The sequence below is a fragment of the Metopolophium dirhodum genome, chromosome 9 (genome assembly GCF_019925205.1).
Source record: "Metopolophium dirhodum isolate CAU chromosome 9, ASM1992520v1, whole genome shotgun sequence".
Classification (NCBI taxonomy): Eukaryota; Metazoa; Arthropoda; class Insecta; order Hemiptera; family Aphididae; genus Metopolophium; species Metopolophium dirhodum.
In genome coordinates, this window is record NC_083568.1 from 29,830,625 (window position 1) to 29,844,785 (window position 14,161).

The 14,161-nt window shown below is 32.1% G+C and overlaps 1 protein-coding gene across 3 annotated transcripts in view; it reads right to left on the reverse strand.

Moving 5' to 3' along the window:
- The window catches only part of LOC132951769 (octopamine receptor Oamb), a 156,350-nt gene that overhangs the window by 137,360 nt on the left and 4,829 nt on the right, over window positions 1-14,161 (reverse strand). Inside the window, exon 2 of one of the 3 annotated variants that reach the window (XM_061023707.1) lies at window positions 13,438-13,526. The exons of the other annotated variants lie outside the window; for them this stretch is intronic. The gene's annotated coding sequence lies outside the window, so the exon portion shown is untranslated. The remainder of the gene's footprint in view (window positions 1-13,437; window positions 13,527-14,161) is intronic. 3 annotated transcript variants of the gene reach the window in all.

Consider the following 14,161-nt stretch of genomic DNA (forward strand, 5'->3'; position numbering starts at 1 on the left):
AATCTATGTACCAATTATAATCATATAGGTTGTTACTTATTAATTATTAAATTCACGCCATTGATAAAATAATAATTTATCAAATCAGACGGAAAAGGAAACACTTATTTATATTAGGTTATCGACAACATCTTAAACGATTCCCTCGTAAAAAAAAACATTTTATATTTTATTTTTTGTATCGTTCATTAAAATAAAACACACATTATATTAGTATGCACACCGCATTACAGGATAATAAAAAACAAATTTAGTTTTTTTTAACTCTCAAAAGCGTGTGAAATTTAAAATGACGACGAAAATCGTTTCAGGTAAAACATTTGACATATATACGTTGTGTGGTTGATTTTAGTGCGGATTTCAAAAAATAGTAATTACACGGATTTTTGACGCATCATTCATAATTTTGAATACTATTGTCAACGTTCATATTTTGTCCGTCACGACGTGTAATTATTATTATTTTTTACTTCCGCATAGTCCCGTGCAAATATTATTATTATTATTACCGTGGACGGTACCTATACCAGCTAATACGGTTTTCGATAAAATATACCATTTCGATGCACTGCTTAAACACTCGTGCGTATAATTTTAAAAACATCCGATTGTTTTAATCCGTGGGTGTTTTGAAGTTTATCCGTAAAGTTTTCAAATCGAAATGCGAAAGAAAAGTTAAAACAAATATTCATAAAGTTTTAATTTATACTTAAGGGTTTAAAGGATCCGTAAAGTTTTTTGAAAGACAAAAATGTCCGAGCCCAACACGGTCATTTATAGTTATCTCAAAAGTATGAAATTTAATATAAATTCAAAGACGTGCATAATATTACAATAATTATTACAATACGTTGCTGTCGGGGAGGAAAATCGACGCAGGTAATCGGGAATTATTTTTTTATAAGTCTTGGGCATAACATCATAAAATATTATGTTATCACTGTATAGATTTAATATCAGTAACGAGAAACAGCGGTGTTCTTTGTAGTTTCGTATATTGTTATATGTTATATGTAATATAATGTCTATATCATTATTATTATTATTTTATATTATTGCTATTATTATTATTATTATTATTATTATTACCCATCTATATTTTTTACAGATAAATATAATTTTTCCGAATCATCTCTACACACGAGTGTCTTGGTCAACTGCATATTATAAATAACATCAATAATATTTACAATCCTATGTATGTACACATTAATGGTTTTGTATTTCGGCGTGTCGCGTATTACTATACTGTAATGTGTGCCGTCAAAAAATTTTTTTTTTATTTATATTGTAAGTAGTATAAATATATGACATTATTATGGCGTTAATATGTGATGGTAAAAATTACAGATAAGAAAAACAGTTATAAGAAGATAATCTCATTCTCAATATTTTCATATAGGTCTATAATTTTTCCTTTTTCGAAAATCCATTAAGATGATGTCAGCGCACTATTTGTTTTCTCTGTCTGACCCACGCACAACATTGACAAAATACATTTACGCAGAATCATTTTTTTATGTCTTAAGTAATCTTAGAGTAAAATCGCCCATTACAAAAAAGAAAGAGAATATTATTTTTGAGGGAATGTCACATTGATTTGTCTATAATTATATTGTCTCAAAACAATTTAAACATCATTTAAATTTACAACATTTTTTTGTTTATTTTGAAAGTCAAATACAAAGTCAAATAACAATAAAATATAAAATCGATGTCATTTCCTCAAAAATATTATTCTTTATCTTTTTTGTAATGGGTGATTTTACTCTAAGATTACTTAAAAACATAGAAAAAATTATTCTACGTTAATGCGTTTTGTCTATGCTGCGCGTTGGCCAGAGAAAGAAAACAAATAATGCACTGACATCCTTTTAAGTGTGTTTCCATTTTTATAGATCTAAATTAGGGTGTTACCGTAAAAATTAAAGTTGAGAAGCACTGATGTAGACTAGTCCACATTTAATCATATATTGTTGTATAATTGCGTATATATTTTATAACATTATGTACGTCAGTGTTTGGCAAAAAAAAACTCATATTGATAAACCGATGATAAAAGTCTACAAGGTATCTATACTTACATAATATTATATACAGTTATTGAATTGGTTATTGTCAATACCCATGTGGATCAATATAATAACAGTCAAGAAAATATAAATGTTATACAATGTTGTTATGTAATGTATATTATAATATTAATAAAAATAAAGCTAAAAAACAATAATTGACCACGGACCATTGATAATGGACCACGAGTTTGAATTTTTAATCAGAGTATGGTTATAATTTCAATAGGTACCTATTAGGTATATATAACTAGTATTCTTTTCATATAACCAGTGTTGAGCCGAGATAAATATAATTTTATCTGGATAAAGATAAAAATAAATTATAATAATGTTATCTAGATAAAGATGAAAAAAATTTTTTTTATCTAGATAAACTATCGGATAATTTTTTTTATATTGGTTTATGGAACTTTCTGTAAGCTCGTAGAAATATAGAATAACTCAATAGTATGTTATCAAAAATGTCGATAGTTATTACTAAAAATCACTTACTTAATAAATTACTTAATTGTCTAACTATAAATTATAATAAATAAGAGCCGTTTAATAAATTAAATTATCTGGATAAATTCATCTAGATAAGGGTGATTTTTATCTTAGATAACTGTGTAAATTAATAATCTATATTTATCTAGATAAGATAAAAGATAAAAGAATATTTATCTAGATACGCTCAACACTGCATATAACTACATTTTATTTATTTTGACATATTTTATTATTTAATACTCATTTTGGTATTGATTAATTCAATGAGTATATTTTACTGAACATTTTCATTTATAAAATAATCATGGATGTAATATTTGTAGATTTTAATAGTCAGTTAATCATGGGTCTAATTTAGTCCATCTGATCACACAGGTGCATGAAAACTCTGACACAAGTTATTTTTTTAGTGTAAACTTCGCCACTGAAGAAAATCAGTAACAGTAAAAAATAAATTTAATATACCTATCATTATTAAAAATAAAAAAAAATCATTAGTTTTATAATAATAATCAAACTTATTAAATAATACTTAGGTAAGCATATATGCCAAAAAATATATACAATATAAAAATAAAAATAATAACTGTCCGAACAAATCACGCAAATAGTAATGACCAGTACGTAAAAAAATCATTATAGATAATTGATCTATGATACTATTATTCATTTTTGATACGATCGACCAATATTCCTCTAAAAATCGACCAAAAGAGGACCAGAATGTTATATTATACGGTGGATAGCGATATGCGTCTCGATATTATTGGAGAAAACAATTCAGTCTATGGCTGTTGCAGCGTGTAATATAATATGTTTAATGGATTTCTATTTTCTCATCCTATTGACGCGTAACGGCTGAATATAAAAAAAATAAAATTTATAAGTAATAATATTAGACATATGGTGTGGTAGTCGTGACATCGCCGTTTGTTTCCGGTTTCAACTTTTATCGGTTTTTTTTACATTAGTGGCCGCAATACGAGTGCTTGTTTCAGACGAAATGAAAGAATACAATATTTTTGAACGCAGACCACTCACAAAATATCACTTATTAGTTATTACCTATATTTTATTCAATTCTTATTTTTGTAATTTAAAAATTTTAAATGTTTGGATTTCTTACGATTGCATATCTATTACCTATTTGAATGAACGCAGTGTGGCAGTATAAATTCTTTTTAGATTCTGAGCGGAGCGATGACTGTATTTTTAGATTAGATCCTTACTTTTTATATTCGATGTTATTGATGTTAGTATTTTTCCTAAACGCATAGGAGCAGTATAAATTCTTTTTAGATTCTTAGCGGAGCGAAGACTGTATTTTCAAATTAGATCCTTACTTTTTATATTCGATGTTATTGATGTTAGTATTTTTTCTAAACGCATAGGAGCTACCTCTAATTGAAAGCTGGATCTTTAACCGGTAAACTGGAAAATTCGAAGATTCAGAATTTAATAAATCGTTCATTAAAGATTATCCTATATACCTACCTATTATATTATATTATTATATTTAATAAATATAATATTATGTTTATGTAGATATAACGTTTCTGTAACAGTGCAATATTATAATATAAATGAATCTCGGGGAAATAGTACACATTATCACTACATACTTCAAATAGGTACTAAGACTGTTGCCTGTTAAAACCCGTTATGGTAAAAAAAATATTCTGTACAAATTATATTGTTATGTATAGATGCGTATTATTATAATATTATACAGGTGTCTCATGGATTGCCAATTAAATTAATCTACAAAAAAAAAAAAAAATTTGTTTGTTTAAACGAAAAACGTAGTAATTTATGTTTTGCAACTCGTTATTTTGTGGCAACACAATATTATAATATGTTACTTGACAATCACGTTTTTGTTAGAAACGGTCCCATATGGAACGCGCTGTAGTGGCATCGTTACGTATCCAAACCCGCCAAGACCAGACCGTGTTTGTTTATATAACCATTATTGTAATAATAATATATTTTAATATTATGCCAGTCAGTAGACACGCTTCCGACGATGGCTGAGCTATAGTAGAGATATAGAACCCGCCGAAAGATATGGACGAAATCGGGACAAAAAACGATTCGGGAGGAAATAAAAATTAGAAACGCTCGACGCCACCACGCGTTTCGCGATATACATATATATAATATATTATATAGGACCGACGGAGTTTTTAATTGCATTTACGCGGCGGTAGTATACGATAATATTACGTTATAGAAAGCATAACGGATATTATATGCACACATCCGTATGTACAAAATATAATATTATTATTATACAACCACTTCACAGTGTGGATCCGCCACATCGACTGTGGAGCATTGCGGTCTCTCCGTCTCTCCGACTCTATCTCTCTACGCGTCTCTCCATCGTCCTTTCACACTCACCCCCGTCGCTCGGTCATTATTCGCATCATCCTCGCGCATACGAATAATAAAGCCGTTGCAACCATAACCCTCTGCCCACCCACCCAACACCACCCACCATCCCGGCAAACCCGCCAATCTGTGACCGTGCTGGGAAACGTACGCGGCCGATTGATGATGGCGGTCGCGCAAGGGGCAGAACGGGACGGCGGAGGAGGCGGCGGCGCGGCGGCGGCGGCGTGATAATTCCGTAATATAATAATAATATAACATATACGCCGTGTATAGGTACTGGTGCGCGAGTCGTGGGTGGAGGTGGTGGCTGCGGGGACTGAGGTTTTCCGTTTTAAACTATATACGGTAATAATAATAGTAATAACGGTGATAATAATATTCGCAAACGGTTGATTTATTATCGCGTTTTATTTCGACGCGTCAATCATCGGCGGGACGCCACCACCACCACCGATATGACTGCTATTATAATACGTCGACAGTGTTGTGACTTTTGCCGCCGACTGTCGTCCACCACCTGAGGCTCAACAGTAAATAATAATAATATATTATATATACCTACCATTTCGAGCACAATGCTCGAGCAGGGGCGCCGAAAATGTCGGGCGATGATAAAACACATTAATACGCGTCGCGAGTTTTCTTTTTAAAACCGAAAGAACCGACCACACACTCACGCATATCGTTGGCGACACCGACTTGTCGTGCGCGACACCGACTCGTATACGTAACGTACGTCTTGACGATCGTTCATTTCCGCCGAGGCCTCGGTACACGTCGTGGTGATCGCGATATTATCATTATAATAATAGTTGCGCGGTCGTCCCGCCGAAGAGAGCAGGAAAAAATTAAACAACCAAAAGTATCCGCGACCGGACGACGCGAAAACGTTTCGACCTTTGGTCGTGCACGTTTTAATTGGGTAATAAGGTGAGTCGTCCGAGTGGAACCGCGCGTTTGGATTATCAACCCGGGACGCGTGCCCGGTAGATATGATATATTATTATTATAATATTATGTACGTATAATATTATAAGTAATATATGATGCCCGTTTGGCCGTCGTTCAGCGTATACTTTTGACATCTGCGGCGGGATGCTTTAAATAGCCGTCGTTTCGTTTAGCGCGCCGTTGTGCGCGTGCGGTCGTAAAACTTTTCCATCGTCGTTATCGTTTTCAAAAAAAAAAAAAAATTTAAAAAAAATTTAATACGGCGAATAATGAAATAATAACCGCCTCGCATATTACATAGACGGAACGCGCCTATAGATGCGTCATACGTATATTATAATATTATTGTATAATAACCTTTTTGTGTATTAAAACTAAATTCAAACAAATTGTCTTTTTAATTAATTTAAACAAATTATACCTACTAAACTGTCACCCGAAATTACCTCTGGCGTGTTTTCGACCCTTATTTAAAGCACACTAAGTTTAAAACACGCAGAGCATAATGTTTCATTCGTGTGAATAGCCTTCCACTGAAAGAAGTCTCACAGAAAAAAAGCAAAATAAAAACAAAACGAAATAAAAAAGGTAAACACAAACAAAAGTTGGCTCGCGAGTGTTATATTTTCTGCGCTGCGGGGCCCGTTCGCGGTTGCTGCATCACGTGCAGTGGCCACTCTCCTCCCCCCCCCCCCCTTCCGATGCGGCCACATCAGTACCACATTCACATATTATTATTGTATGGCGTGTGCTGCTCACGTAATGACAAATGTCAAGTCCGTTATATAGAGGGGTAGGAGGTATACACATTATCCGCCGCGGATCGTAAGAGAATTGTGATTATATATATGAGCGTAAATGTATTTTCGGCGGATATAGCTAATGCGCGCATGTACCAGCTATTACGGGCAGCGCGAGGGTTGGGAAAATAATGGAAAAACGTCAAAGGCGTTTATTAAGATTATAAATCGAGTAAACTATACTCTTAAAAAAAAAAAACAGTTCGTGACGCGCGAAACGGTGGATTTAGCTGCTCCGTAGAGAACGCGCGTGATACCTACCATAACCTCGGTTGCAGAAGTTGTTGGTATACAAGTGAGTTGATCAACAAATAAAACGGTATGCGATACGTGGCCAACCCACAGCATGATTTGCAGTGCCCTAGGCCCTTTTAAATATGCAGCCGGCCCTACCACAAGAACAAAAATGTAGTATTTATTACTAATACATTTGTTTCATTATAAACAAATTAGGTCAGTAGTAATTATAAACAAAACAAGTAATTATACTATATTTTTTTTTCAATTTCTTACAAAATTTTCCACCTCCAAAAATTTGTCGGCCTAGGTGTAAATCCTGCCCTGACGATTTTTCAGGTACACGTGGACGACGACGATGACGATGATACCGTTGACGGTTTTTGCGCCGCTCATGATAATATGGTGTTTCACGAGTAAATAATGACAACGTGTTTTTTTTTATATCTCATTTATAGCTCGACCTGATCACAATATATTCATCAAAGCCAACCGTGTAAAATGACGAGAAAAAACAGGGCCTTATTAAAATATATTATTATATTAGTGCCGGTAAATAGGTTCACCTCAAAATAAACAAATAATATACATATAATAGCCAAAACGTCGAGGGAAAAAACGTGCTTAATTTTCACGGTCGAGCCGATTATTCTGCTTAAGTATATAATATGTACAATGATTACTATACATATACATGCATAATGGTTATTCGTTTAAAACCAAACACTCGGAAAGTGTTAAACGTTTTATTTTTTTTCAAAGCCATTACGAAACAAATTTATTATTTTCGGGGGATCTTTACTTGAAGACCCTTTATCTTCTAATAACATATTATAGGTACATTTTCAATTTCTTTAATATATTTTTCTGAAATTGTCAGTACTTACCAGTATAAAAATCTGATTTCGAACAAAAAGTTAACAATTAGTTGTTTAGACGAGCGGAGTGGTGTGGCACAGCTAGTCCCTCGCCAAAAGATGGTCTACTATACACCGCTCGTCTAAACTTTAAATACTTATAACTATGATTAATTATATTATACTCGTTCAAAATGCAATTTGTGTCTATTAGATAATTGTCAGAAAAGTATTTTGCTTTAAAATATGAAATTATAAATATATAATATCCCGGCATTCAAAAAAATATTAATAAACGACAACTATACCCATAACAATTTATAATTTTTTTTTACAAAAATTTTGTTTTGTAATAGCTGCGCATTGTGTAAAAAATAAATAACAGTTTCAAAAACGTTCGTATTTTTCGAGAAAATCAACGCCCGCGTTTACATTTAAAATAATCACCTCGCAGCAGTATTATATTATAATATGACGGCGACGTGCAGCGAGATGTGTATTATATTTTATATGTTATTAAGTTATAGTTATAACAATATTATAATGTATATTTAATAAAATTATTTCATCGCGTACCCACAACTACCTTAATAATAATAATAGTATGATGGTCGCGGTAGGTAATGATTTACCATTGCACGTTTGACGAGTGAGTGCAGAAGAAACCGTTTTCATTTTCCTTTTGCTGCAGATGCGATCCGAGAAAATATTATTTATGTCTAATAAAACGACACACGGTGGCTGTGCGGACGAACAACAAATTCGTACGCGTAATGCTGTTCGATATACCTATATATATATATATTATTATTATTATTATTTTACTCGCGTATATACATTATATATTATTATACACGTGTATGCACGATATGTATAAACGCCATATTAAAACAGCCAAGTGACATTAATAGAAGTCGAATGTTGGCAAGGCGGCGGGCGCGTACTTGGCATGGGCTTAGATATAACGAATTTAGTTTATTAATGCAATTACGCATTTTATAACCGCCAAATATCGGGTACCTGCGTAAGTAATATATTTCAATTACCGCCGCCGCTGCCTTCTACTCGGGCGTGCACAAGGGAAAAAAATTATTCACATTTTTTTTCCATCCCGCGGTGCTTTTAAGGTGTACCCACAGCTTTTGGATTTATTATTCATATAAATGTCCTAAAATAAATACATATTTTTTTTTCACCATTTTTCTCGTCGGGAATTTCGTTTGTTTATTTGTATTTCGATAAAGTGATTTTACACACAAAAACACACGACTCAAGTAAATACACACAATAAGGATATAATTTTGAGAAAATAAGTCTTATTAGGAATCTGAAATGCAGGCAAATGTTTTCTTATAGGTATTTTTTTTTTTTTTTTTGTTATTGCTCTTTCTTGTTTCTAGAAAAACGCAATCAAATGCATACATATTACAAAAATTAGTTAAAATATTTAAAATTTAAAAAATAGGTATTATGCATAGTTATATTGTGTTAATATTATCCATACAGGCTTGGAAAAATATCTAAAATCAGGGTGCGTAAAAGTATAAAATCAAATCGGAAACACTTTTTGATAAAACATAATAATTTCAAAAGTCTTTAATATTATTATTAATCATTTGTAACTGTTAAGCTATAATAATTATATATTGGAAGCTAAAATAAATAAATAAAAATTATTATTAATCAAATTGTATGGTTTTAATATTGCAAATCATATTTAACTTTGTTCCTGATTAATACTTGTCGACTATACATTATTATTATTTTTTTTTTTTTTAATAAGCCTAACAATGATTTAAAAACTATCTTATCTTTAGTTCTTAATTATATTTGAATTGTATTTGGACTAAATGCAAGAAAAAATATAAAGCTATGCAGTTTTTTAAAATTATATCCAAGTTTAATCCAACTATAATGTTCTGTTATTTGTTTTCATATCATAGAATCATACTTAAATATTTTAATTTTATTCTTCGCGTTTTATTTTGTTTTTCATAATTACGTTTATTACTACATTGTATCTTTTCGTTTTATGGTTGTGCTCGTCCCGCGGTAAACATAAATCATGAAAATATATCTGTGGTTTATTAGTATAGCGTTTTAAAATTTAATTTCTTTTATTGAAGAATATTATTGTATAAAAATTAATTTTAAAATGAATTAAAACATTGAATCAATATAATATTCCGCTATATACCTTTAGCACAAAAGCAGAATCGACGGATAGCAGTCGCAAAAAACACGATACTAATAGTTATTATTTATTACCTATGGGAATATAAAATTAAGTTGAGGATCGAACAAGTTATAACGAATATGTTATGCGTAATATACAGAGTCATTCCACCAAGCATTCTCACTCCCTTTTTCCCCTTTATAACAATGAATATATTTGAAATCTGGTTTTAGAAAATTTTTATGTACATTTAAGGCCACTATTTTCAAATTTTATACTACTGGAGTGTAATAACAACATTTTGACTATAAATTATTAAGCAGATTACTTTCTTGAAAATGTATCTAAATCAAAATTTGAACGAATATAGTTTTTTTATTTATTTATTATTAATTAACTCGCGGCAACTTAGACCATTAGGTTTTAACTGTATGGGAGGGTACTGTAGGATTAACACGTGTGTTTGTTATAGTCTGGCAGACTTTTTAGTGGGCACCCGTAGGTATCTGCCATGCCCGGATGGCAGATGGCAACACTTCTCTCCGGACTTCGAGACTTGCCCGAAGAAAAATGCCGCCCTCAGCCGAGGTTTTGAACCGGCGTCGGTGCACGTCGCAAACGACACCTTAGTCTGCTCGGCCACTCCGTCCCCCCAAATATATTTTGTTGAGTAGGTACCTACTTAATTCACAATGTGTACTAAGGATAATAGGTTTGCAAGATAAATAGGGCCTATAATTTATAATTATTTGAAAATCATAACAACTAGGTAATATCAATCTATTAATGGACTTTTTTCTGAGAATTTCAGTAAAAAAATCGAATTTTGAGTGAGTAATTAGAAAAAATAAATATATTTTTTTTTAAATGTCTGAGTATATTATAATTTTTGAATTAAACATGATAATATTTATTAAACATTTTTTGAGGACGCTTATCCATGGTGCAATATACATTTTAATAACTCAAAAACAACTTTTGCCTTTTAATATAGACATTAGACACATCATAATTTTGAAAACAAAAAAAAATAACTGCTTAACTACTTGCAATAAAAAAGGATGGTTGCCGTTTTAAATAACAAAGTTCGTATCGCCACAGGACACCATAATATCCTTAAATGGTCTAAAAACCAAGTAGGCGCCTATTTAAAAAATATATGGTCCTAAAAGTTTCAAAAATCATAATTTCAATAAACACGGGAGCGATCTCGGTGAATCACTGTGTGTATGTATAATAGATATTATCTACTTTTACCGCACAGTTACAGACGAATGGACGTGTAATCGCCACGTTATTGAAACAATAGATCCTATATATTATTGGACTGTACAACAGCTCTTATGAATCAACACATTACGCCAAAATATCTCGTGCGCGAATCGATATAGTACCTAGCCTAACCTATGCGAACGGTTCGATTTGAAAATATATCGTGTCATATTATAAATATAGAACTGATCGATTCCAAACATTGGGGCGGCGGCAGTGCCGTTAGTATCCGTGCAAGCTAATCGAACGTTATATATTCGATGAGTTTATTTTTATTTTTTACTGTTTGTGTCCTATATATTATATTATTAGGTATTATAGTTGCTGCAGAATATTGTCAATTATTATTACCGTACGTTCTGGTAATACACTGCAATAGGTAATGAAAATAAAAATATCATTTTCAGAACGAAATAAAAAAATGACCATCGTCCGTAATAATATTATCATCTCACTATAATAATAAAATATAATAATGTGACACCCTACATCGACGAATTCATATTATTATATAATGATGGTAATAATTACCAATTATCGGTAACATATTATTATTATACATAGGTATAGTGGTATAATATAATTTTAGCAGTGCGCGTTAAATTTGTTTTATCTGCTACACGGCCGTCGCGGTTATCCAAAGTTATCGCAGTCACGAAATAATGTAATTTCGTCTGGTAAATACCTACGCGTGTACATCACCTACCCGGGTATATTATATATACACCGGCAGACGGCCGCGCGACCCTCGTCGAAATTCAAAACGTAACGCAGCTAGTCAGGATTTAACTTCAACCCGACGGTCGTTATTTTTATTCGAAAGTCTGATACGGCGTTTTTAAATGTACAATTAATATAAAAAAATACACACACGCGGGTCTTTTTCACAGTCGACAGACACGAACGTATGTGAATATTATCGGTAAAAAACCCTCGACCAAATTAACCGAATTATCGCGGGACATTTGGATCCGAATGAAAATCATACGGACAATATATTATTATATCGGTTAATTATTATTGATCGAAACGACGGTTCGACTTCCGTCACACTTGTCCACATATTATTATATTGTACCTCGCCGGAATTTTACGTCGGAGGGGGTAATATCGACTCGCCGGGGTTGAAACGTTCGAAACTGCGATTATTTCGTTACTGTAATACTACGGAATATAATAATATTATACCGAATGTCGAACGCAGACGTCAATATAGTATCGTCACGCCGACGAGAACTCGAGCGTTATATAAATAATAGAGCGAAAGGAAAACCACCGGTAAGTCGGTATGTATGTATGTATGTGTGTGTGTGTGTATATATATTGTAATTTTTGTTTGTCAGTAAAAAGTCGACCGGTTATTTGCGCTCAGACATTCATTTTTCTTGTTATCAGTGTGTGTGTATAAATATATAAATTATGACACTTTTCAAGCAGGACGTATGATATATCACTCAAATGTATATATTATAATATATATTATTGCCTACCCTTCACGTTGTGAGCGTGCGCGGAAAACGCACGTACAATGATCTATATCGGCGTATGGATATCATTTAAATGCACAGCGGCTAACGCCGATGTAAGATTTTACGTAAATTCTGGCGAGTGACTGACAAATATCATCATCATCATCACCGTTTACCGTTTACCGTTTACATCGCAATCGCATATAGTTATAACTCTTATAACTTACGAGACATAGAAACAGATGATGTATGTAATGTGTCAAGCGTACCATGAGCACCACGCTTAAAGGTAGTTAAAAAGCTATTTTTTTTTTAACTCTTAAACTTGGCTATTTTGTCAATTTTCCAATCAACATGACTTAACTAGTTTATTAAAGCATATATCCATTGTAATAACTTAGTGGTTATAATAGTTTACAACGTAAATAATTAATTATTATTTTTATTAAAAAATCCAATGTTGCACAGAAATTAATATATAATATCTGGTATATGTCTAACCACCATATGGAAATAATGAAAAAATTAGCTCTTTTTAACTAGATTAGTTTATATACGCTGGTACTTTTCTCCGTATAAGCTTTAATCATATTTTGATTTAAATATAATTTATTATTTGATATAATATAGTAACTATATTTACTTATAACTTAACGTTCAGTTAACGTTGACTAAACTTAACTAATCCAAAATAATGTATTTCCATTAACTCACCCAACTTTGTCGAAAATTATAATAACGTGACTATTGGATTTGGATCGATTCCATAATCATCGTGACTTCGATTTGTGCTTGTGTACAAACTACAAATAGACATAATATAGTTTTAATTTTTCAAATGAACGAATGAAATAATATAAGACACGCGATCAAACGACGACCCTCCTACGCACCACGAATGGGTCGCATGATATTATAATATATTATTTCACCTATGAGATCGTTTGATGAAAACGGTTTTTTGTAAAATGTGCACACCTGTGTATCATGAGCACCCCGCGATGACGTCATCGTCGTACAAGAGGCCAGCACTCGCGATAGAACGGGAAAACGTGATATATGCATAATATTATATATTTATATATGTAGGTATAGCAGCAGACCAAACAAATCAATTTCAAATATTTTCCACGCAACTCGCGATCCTCTTCGCATAATAATAATAATAATAATAATATCCGGGTTCTGTAGTGGTAAGAAAAAAAATAACGAATAATAATAATAAAAAAAGAAATATAACGCTCACGATAAATATCATAGTGTCGTGTATATATCGTAAAAGACGTACGGGAAAAATATTCATAAATCGTCTTCCGACGAAAGTTTACTATCCGAACCGCGCGCGATAATATATTTTATTTCGACTCCTCGTCTATACCTCGCGCGATGGCTAGTAACACGGCCAAACAAAGTATATAATACATATATATAAAAAAAA